Raw genomic sequence first — 10213 nt, forward strand, 5'->3', positions numbered from 1 at the left:
TTTCGAAGCTCCTCCAAACTCCAAACCTCCCCGAGCCTCCCCGAACCTCCCCCCAAACCGCCACTTGCGTGCCACGTTAGCATGGTCACCACGTGGCAACCTCTCGTGAAGCTCACCCTCCTTAAGAAATAGTATAGATTGGAGTGATTTTTTAATGCTCTCTTACCAAATTTTCAATTTTCCCTCCAAAAATTTCCCAACTTTGACTTTCTAAGTGTAAACACAACTTTTTCGCTATGCCCTTTTTTGGCCTGCCCTCTAGGGAAGGCCTTAGTAAAGCTTGAGAAAGGGAAATTCAATTTTTTGTAAAGTTTCATTGCTTTTTTTTGTGATTGGTTGGGACCATGTGATCTCCACCATTGCCTCCCTATTTTCTCTTCTTTCTATTTCGGGCAAGCCCAGTGAATGAACTCACTTTCTATTTTCTACCCTAGAATATCTATGTCTCTCTCTCCCCCCCCCTCTCTCTCTCTCTCTCCAATTCATCTTCTCCCCCCCCCTTCTCTCTCTCTCTCTCTCTCTCTCTCTCTCTCTCTCTCTCTTTTCGCTTTCAGCCCTCTTTTCCATACTATGCATCCAATTCATTTCTTTTTCCATCTCGAGAAGGCCTTAAGAATGATTCTCATCATTCAACTTGTTCCTCTCAATACCCCTTGTGCCCTTTTCCTAAAGCGCTTGGGCTGGAAACTGATTGTGAAACCTCACTGTCAATGCGGTTTTTATTTGTTTTTCACCCTCTAAAGGATGCTAAGATATTAAAATGGTACTGCCAATTGAAGTTTCACAATCGCCTTACATGTTATCGTGTCTTTTTAATTAAACAGGTAACGGTCTTCTCATATATTAGGGCAGAGGAACTACCTCCACAGTTACATTATAGCTCTTGAGAGCAAAATACAATATACCCAGATGGCCATCCTCAATAGGTAAGCCAAAACGTTACCCACATACTAAAAGCATAGTTTATGAGACCTCGTCCATCAACATGCTAACTAAAATATTATCCATGCACTAAAAGCAAAGTTGATGAGACCTCATCCATCAACATGCTCACTATCATGATGGCTTGCAAGCACCAACATGTACAAATGCTCATACTGCGAGCGCAAGGCTTGCACAACATTTGACAAGCTAGTCCATGTGATCACCGATAGTCCAAATCAAGCATCTAATAAAGAGCCTTTACTCCCAAATGAGTTCGCCTGTCAAACGTTGCCAAAACCTAAAATAGATGGGAGGTCTTCACTGTGAGAGGAGCCTCTGAAAAAATCCACCCATGGGTCCATTGCCACTGTTTGCATGTCCAAGTAGTGTTCCCAATAACCCCCACGCTGGAGGAGCTTCTAGGGTTTGAACCTAGGGTGAGAACTCATACCACTAGCTTGCCTAGAAGTGCTCAGCTCTACATCTCTAAATTAATGATACCGAGTCCTCCTTGTGCTTCCTGTTTCAAGATCACTGCCTACCATCCAACTATGGCTCTGATATTACTTGCGCCATCTGATCTTGCCCATAGGCAGTTATACACCAAACTTCTCAACTGCCCCATGAACCCCCAGTGAAAGCACCAGCAAGAGGCTATGTATCGGGCCATGGCAAGAAGGACTTGGTTGACTACCAGTGCTCTAGTCGATAGGGAGAGTTTGGCAGAGCTCTAGTATAGAAGCTTGAGCTAAACGCTCTCTAAAACCTGGGCAATCTGTTGCTCTACTGAAATATCAATGCTTAGCCTGGAAGCCAAGGTATCTTATTGTCTGCCCTTGCGAAATCCATCAAAATCCAAAAGTAGCCCCCCAATCTCGACCTCCTAGACCTCCTCCATGCCTGTGAAGAAGCTAATAGATTTGGTCAAGTTGATATGAGCCCCAAAGGCCTCACAATAGATAGCCAAGGCCCTTTGGACCTCAAGCCTCATTGTTGTTCCCTCCGTATACAAGACCGTATCATCTACAAACTCTGAGTCCAACACGTCCTCCCCTTATCAAATTGGGAGCTAAATCACCTCTGTGAGACTTGTCGCTTGAGAGCGCAAAAAATAGCCTAGCACCTCTGCTACTACAAAAAGAATGAGGAAGGGGGTGACCATGTTCAATCGAGCAAGAGAAAACACGTTGCCCATGTGGACCCCAAGGGTTGCCTGATGGGAGCTCCCTGCATAAAGAGTTGAGAACCCTCTGATCTACCTCTCCAAGGAGCCCACAATCTCTGCAAGGTGCCCTCTAAGAAGGACCACTCCACTCTGTCATACGCTTTCTTGAAATTCAAGAGAACGATGGAAAGAGGCTATGACTCCTCCGTCCTTGCTAGCCCAATCCACTGCCTCCCAAAATCTAGGATACTACATTCCCGAATGGAACCAGTTTGTGTGTCATGAATGATAATATAGGTAGAGGTGCCTCAATCGCAATCTCAAGACCTTGGTCAAGATCTTGTAGGTGGTATCTAGTAAAGTGACCAGCCTCCACTGAATCTCTTCCCCCGCTTTGGGATTAGGCAAATCCAGCATCGGCTCAAAGCTTGAGGAAGTTAGACTGAGTCAAAGATATCCTAGCAAGACAACCTAAGTGGAGTGAGAATATGCTCCCAAAAAATACCTCGGGGTCACGCCATCCTCCCCAGGGAAATTCTAAGGAGGGAGGCCTTCCAAAGCCGGAGCCTCTAGCCTGCTCAAGCTCTGTGGGACTACAGACATCAGAACTTGCTCCCAAACTACCTCTCGGGCTACAAGAGTCATGGACAACTCCTCCTCATATTGAAACAATTGTCGATAGAAGTCTATGGTGGTCAAGTAAAAAATCTCCTGAGGGTCCTTGTGCATCTCCTCCTGTGCATCTCACAATCGCTGAAGTTGAGTCTCTGCTGACCGTAGCCCACTGGTTTGGAAGAACTGCTTGGTCATCTTGCGCCTGTGTTGCACCCATCTGGCCTAGGAGGATGGTACGAGACCACCCAACAAACCTCCATGGTTTGTGGGTCAAGCCACAGCTGCTAGGGAGCCTAGTAAACTGCTCCAATCAAACTCTTCCAGCTACACAACCAGCAACGTTGAGCTTTTAGCTTCAAAAAATGGGCAACAACATGCCAACTGAGGGCAAAAAGGCTCTGGGCTAAAGCCACGAGCCCCATTCACACACATGGCGCCAATGCTCCAACCAAATAGGCTAGAAAAAAATCAATGGGTAGGGTGACTTCCAACTATGGAGGCGGGGGAGAAGTAAGAGGAGGAGATGGTAGGATAGAGAAGAAAGAAAAGGCAGGGAGGGTAGAGGCAACTGAAGGGGGAAGGATGGAAAAAGATATGGTGGGGGGAATTAGAGGGTTGAACAAGAGAGCAAGATTAAGGTCCAATTGTTGAATTTCTATGCGTTGGATGCATCTAATTATTGCGATTGGAGCGGGATTAATGTAGGATTATATTAATGCAAACCAGACAATAAAAGGGTGGTTCTAGCCAGCTTATTATGCAAGCCATACATTGTCATTGGTAAAGTGGAAGTATTCTATCACAAAACAAGAGTGGTTGGGCATGATATATGCATTGTAAAAATTCCAACATTATCTACTTGGAAATAAAATTGTATTTCATGTAGATCATTAGGAATTGTTATACCTAGTAAATAAGCTATAGCCCACACAAAGACTTGCAAGTTGGGATTCGTTGTTGCAAAAATTTGACTATACAGTGATTCACACACCAAGGAATCAATGTTTTAATAGCAAACTACCTTAGCAGACTAGAGTTTGAGGAAATACCGACAAAAGGCATTTTGGATGATTTTCCAAATACAAAATTATTTCAAGTAGAACCAATCCGAGGGACATATTGGCATGAATGGATGTTGTAGCTCCTCACAAATGATGCATTTCAAAAAAGGATGTCTGTGATCAAAGGCACCAACTTGCTTTGAAGAGCAAGCCATTTTTGTGCTAGCAGAAGAACTATACAAATGTGGAATTGACCAAGTACTGCGACATTGTGCTCCCAAGCATAAAGAGAAATCCGTATTATAGAAGGCACGTCAAGGTATTTCTAGTGGATATCTTAGGGTAATAGCAAGGAAGACAATTCAAGTAGGTCCTTAGTGGCCTACAGTCATCGTAAGAGATGCCCACAAATTTGTGAAACAATGCTTGTAATATCAAAAGAGAAGGACAACCAATTAATGCAGATCAGCTACCACAAAATCCGATGTTACCCCTGGAACCATTCTAGACGTAGGGGACCATTCAAACAAATGGCAAGGTACATCGGTACCAAGTAAATTCTGCTCTCACTAGATTACTGTACCAAATGGGTTGAGGGAAAACTTTGAAATATGATTTTGCGGCGGATAGTGTTGCAAAATTCTTGTATAAAAATATTATGACTTGTTTTAGATGTCTCATCAAACTAGTTTTGAATCAAGGAGGTCATTTTTTGAATAAAGACATCATTAAAATTATAGAATTTGGCACAGAAGAAGTCAATGACTTATCATTCACAGAAGATTGGTTAAGTAAAGAGCAACAATAAATTAATAAAGTGAATCTTGAAGTTGTCAGTTTTTGAAAATAGGAAAGATTGGAACACAAAATTAAATTGGCCATTATGGGCATTCCGTACAACATTTAAAGTTAGCGCAGGGATCACTATAGTCTGATTGGTTTACAAAAATGAAGCAATGGTTCCAATAATATTCATTTCCTCTAGTTTGCGTATTGCAACAAAAAAACTAAGTTCGAAGGAGTTTGTGGAAATCCTATGACATCAAAGGAGTAAGACAAAGATCGATTCGCAAGTCATTATACAACTTAGGTGATCCAAGAAAGAAGGCATGGGGGAATAGGAATATTAAATTCAAGATTTTCAAAGTGGGAATTGGGTGTTAATGTACAATTCGAGACTGGGGAGATTTTCGAGAAAGTTGAAACTCTGATACAATAGACCGTTCCGGATCATCCAAGTCATGGGACAAGGGACATTCTAAATTGGAAACATTCATGAAAATGTGTTCGGAAGACCAATGGATGGATTTTGCTTAAACCATATGTTGAGATTCGAGGAGATCTAACATAGTCAATAGTGTCAAATGTGTAATCGATATCAAAAACAGGGGAACTCATTGGACTTTTGTGAATGGCAAGTCACAAATCAACTACTTTACTCTACATCTCCCACGAAGCCATCACAAATTTTGAGTGTGCATTTTCTTTGAGCTCTATGTGCGAGATTCCACCTTTAACTTCCATCACTCCGAATTGTGAGGCTCCATCAAATTGCCCCTAGTCAACAAACTTTTGTTGAAGAAGCTATTGACAATACGTGGTTGAGTCTCAGGTGATATCAAAGACCAAAGTTCAATGTATTGCAATGGCACATCAACCAAAAGTATCATTTTCATAAAGCCTTCGCATTTAGAGCGATCAAGTCCATAGTAAGAAGAAGAACACCAAGGAGTCCTCCAAATGTTTGCCAAAGAGGTCGGTGCTTGATATTTCAACTCGATTCTAGAAGTTTAAACATCATATTGATAATCATGTATCACAAAATATTGTCTAATTGTAAAAAATAGGACTTTATGAATATCATAAGTTGTTGTGGTGAGCATATGCAACAAATTTGCATGTGATAGATCTACTAGAGAGAAAAGGATATTTGAAACCTGACATGATGATAATGGTGAAGCTAATTTTAGAGGCTTTAAATTTCGGTTTAGATCCCAAAGCTCTAATGACCGATGCAGTAAGATGTCTTGATGAACTGATGAATTTGTTCTTTATCAAACAAAGTGGGTGATCCGTTGCACAAACCTTGGTAGTAAAGTAAGGTGCCAGGGTTACATAGAGGACAGGTGATGCAAGTGTGACAAGTTGATAGACTTTAAAGGGAGGTCAACCATGCCCAACAATGTCATATTAAATGATACACTTAAAGTATTTTTCTAGAACCCATGCTATACCTCTGTAGCCATGACCAAGTTGATAGACTTTAAAGGGAGGTCAACCATGCCCAACAATGTCATATCAAATGATACACTTAAAGTATTTTTCTAGAACCCATGCTATACCTCTGTAGCCATAGTTCTCATATCAATTCATGCACTTAAAGGACTTTTCTAGAATCCATGCTATACCTTTATAGCCATAGTTCTCATTTCAAGAGTTTGAACTAGGTATCATCACAGGTTGACCTATGTGAATGAGTTGATTTCTTATTTCTTGCAGTTCCATATTGCCAATAAAGACACTCTCCACAATAACTTCCTGGTCATTTGACAAGGTCTCTGATTTGTCTTTCAACTTCCATAAGGGTTGAGAGCCTTTGCAATAGAATATTATTATCAACTTGTAATTTTTTTTTTCAACATACCTAATCAAACAAAATTAGTTTTTATTTCTTTAAGAGATCTTCTAATCATATTGATAGAAACAAAGAATCCAGGAAAAGAAAGTCAACGACTTGCATGGTTGAGATCCATGAGATTATCATTAGTGCTACCAAGTATTTTGCAGATGCAATGTGGACATGGTGGCACCCATTCTTTTCTCAAGAAAATATTATCGTTGACAATGTGGAAGAAGAAATAGATACTTACATTTTTTAGTGGCCACGTGACATGGAAGGCATAGATGTTCCCATAATAATGACCCCAATGCTAGTTCAAGCATAATAAGATATTGATTCTTTTATTTTAGGAATATCAGTTTTTCAAGATGATGGAAAAAAACAAGTTGGTTAGTGTTTGGACTAAACATAGGCACTCTAATTAAGGTACATGCTAACCGCATGCATTTATTGAATACCATCTAGTTGTTGACTCTTTTCATGTTTGGACTAAACATAGGCACTCTAATTAAGGTACATGCTAACCGCATGCATTTATTGAATACCATCTAGTTGTTGACTCTTTTCATGTTCATTGCATGCATTTTCTAGGTAATCTCTCTAGTGCAATTGGCCATATCCCTTTATTCTTACTGCACTCCATGGACCACATATAATGCCCTATTCCTAGGAGAGGAGGCGTTTTCCTGCAACCAAAACTAGCACAAATAGTTGACTAGAATGTAGAGGGTACCAATGGACACAATGGGATGACTTTGTACCTTCTCCCCAAGTCAAATTGGGTGGATATATTTCATACACTTTAGAGCAATTAAAAAAAACATAAATCAAAGTTACATAATGTCTTTTTGAAGTTTTTAAGGGTTTGCATGATTGAGGGAGGAGGAAAATGGTGGAGGGAGATAGATGAATGAGAGACAGTTTATAATGCACTTGTTTGTCATGTAGAATGGAGAGTTGAGCCAGTTTTGTTCAGGTTGAACTTGCTGATCTAGGAAGAGGATGATCAACATAGCCAAATACTTTAGAGTGCTATTTTTCTTACCATGGTAGTAATCCTTGGAATGGATGCAACATATTCTCTTAAGTATGGGCCTTGCTTATGGTTCTTGATAGTCTTTTCCCCTCACCACTCATCAACCCATGTGCTTGGTGCTAGATGTCATCTCTTGCACTCACATGGTTGCCTAATGCATGTGCCTATTTGTTGTAGAGGTTAGATGTCAAAGAAGAACTAACAAGGATTTGTGTTGAAGGGGCAAAGCCATATGAAGATGAGTGGCAAAACAAAAGCATATAGGATGAATCATGCAGGATAAACAAGTTATAACTCTCTTATACTATGGTAGAAGGGGCATGGGCCTATTTCAAACAATTGTAGCACATTGCTTTTGCAACAATCAATGCATGTGTTGCAGGCGCTCACCTCGACTCAAGACTCAGACCTCTCTTAGAGCATCATGATTTCTTTGACAAGACTCACAATTAGTAATTGATAAAAAAAGTGAGTAAGTCCTAGTCTTGACTCTTGATCTAAATAACCCCAAGACCTCCTAATTAACTTGGCAATTCGGTGAACTAACTTCCTAATCCTAACCAAAATCTTCTACAACCATAGGCATGGTTTGGATCACCTACTAAGCCTTTCGCTGTGCTCCTTAGTGCTCATCGCTTGAGTCTTTGGAGATGTAACTCAATTGCTTGGTCATTAGGGACTTGAGTTGGGTATGTGTTGACTTGGGGTCAACATGGTGGGTGTTTCTGAGGAAAGTAACATTGTGGTGGCAACAACGACACATAGGGTTGTGGCGTGAAGCAATGTTAGAAAACCAACATAGTTAGCACACATTTTATCCTATGGCGTACGATAGTTCCCATTTGTTGAAGTACCAAATAGAGCCATATTAATCATTAAATTTGTGACCAACCACTTTATTAGAAGTCCAAACTCTAGTGATATAGCACTTGTATGTGCCTTTTGGGTCTTTGCATGTGGGCACTTTGCAATGTGATTGCTACAATTTTCGTAGTAGGATGTAGCACGATTAGAAAATACACACAAGCCATAGTGGAATACTTTGCTCCCAAAAAATCTTAGTGAAGCATGGCCTTACAAATCCATTGAGTGATCATCTACATAGATTATTTTTTAATTCAAAGCTTTGACATCTTTGCACAATATTATGGTGCAATAGATAGGCCACATATTCAATTACATCGACTTCCTAATGATGAATATGAAAGCCCATAACACTATGTTTGTAGGCATTATTTTCTAGAGCTACTCTACCTTGAATGTTTCTCACTGTTGCTGCCCATTCTTGTTTATTATGAGACCAAAATCATGCATTTCATAGTCATAAAATGAAAGTTCAGCCATGAAATACTTGAAAGGAATGATGTGTGCTAGAGGTTGATAGTTTAAAGGCCTGGAGACAGCAGGTCCAACATTTTGGGAACTAGCCAATGCCACCTTCATAGTGGAGTAAGTCACTCGGAGACCCTTGTTGCTAGGAATGGCTTGTAGAATGTCTGAAGCAAGACTTTAGAGACAAGAGGAAGATGCTTAGAAAATGGAGGATGAGGCCAATGGGAATTGGGTGATCCTATTGCAGAGATACTTGGGCTAGGCACAATACAAGGAGGACAAGGCTTGGACTCTACCATCAGCAATGCATAGGAATTGGACCCATCATTGAAAGTGGGTGCTAGACTGGAGGTAGGGTGAGTGATTGCCTACTTGGTGCCATTGTTGGCAATAGTCTTTGAACTGTTGTCTTTGTGGACATTGTTGAGATGTGTTCGATGGGTCCTAAATGGTAAACTAGTGGCCTCCTTGGTTGAATGGGTCATCTTGATCACTAGGCCCACATTAGTGTGGCATCTTGTTTGGATGTTTATTTGTTTGTTTTTCTTTTTGTTTGGGTGTTTGTTAGTGTTGGCCATGTTTACATCAATTTTACAATTTGTTCCAACATGCATAATGGGTCCTAGAGGACTTCATTGTTAGACCACAATCTAGCATTCTCAGCATGTAATCGAGTGAGCTAACCTAAAGGGATTGGAGCTGAGGTTGGGAGATGATGTGGCCGACTAACACACCAACCAGTCACGTCCTAAGTGAAGTGGATTGGGTACATGCCTTGTTGTTCTGCCAATTTCCCTTCTTTGTCTTTTGCTTGAGATCAGCCACACCACTTGGAACGTATCAATCTCTCCCATAGGTAGAATTTTCATTTGCATAACAATGCCTCTTGATCATGAACAAAGACACACATATGTCCATGAGGAGAAGGCATTAAATTCCAAGGGTAAAAAGACATTCAAACCTCTCAAGTTTACATATTGTAAGAAGTTTGGCCATAAAAAGGACCATTGTTTTCAGAAGCTTGCCAAACAACAATCCAACGAGCATGCTAACTTGGCTGCAACTACCACTAGTGAAGAAGAAGAAGAAGACACTCCGACACCAACTTTTGCTCTCACTACTCATATTCAAAATCTATGTTTCCCTCAAGAGGTATATGAGGATGATGAATATGTCTTCTAAAATATGTCCATGAGCTTGATGTACTTGGTTGGGTAGTCCCCCAGAAACTTGAATGTAATAGTCTCATGAGTCAACAAAGGGTTTCAGTCTTGGATAATCCTCCTAAAATGATGTTTTTCTATATAGTGTGTGGCTCCATGTCACCCCCTGTTTTGAAGTTAAGAGGGGAATGTATTGGCTTTGACAAGGTCTCTTTATCAAGTCTGGCCGAGTTCCAAGATGTTGGTGTATTCCTAGACCTATGAGCTGGTCATGTAGCCATGCTAAGACATGAGCCTCTGAGCATGTTGAGTCTTAAGCCATGAGAGTGCTTGGATCAACCTCTAAACACACTCAGA

Source organism: Dipteris shenzhenensis, chromosome 26, assembly GCF_047967505.1.
Source record: "Dipteris shenzhenensis isolate YYH24624 ecotype China chromosome 26, Dip_SZ_1.0, whole genome shotgun sequence".
Lineage (NCBI taxonomy): Eukaryota > Viridiplantae > Streptophyta > Polypodiopsida > Gleicheniales > Dipteridaceae > Dipteris > Dipteris shenzhenensis.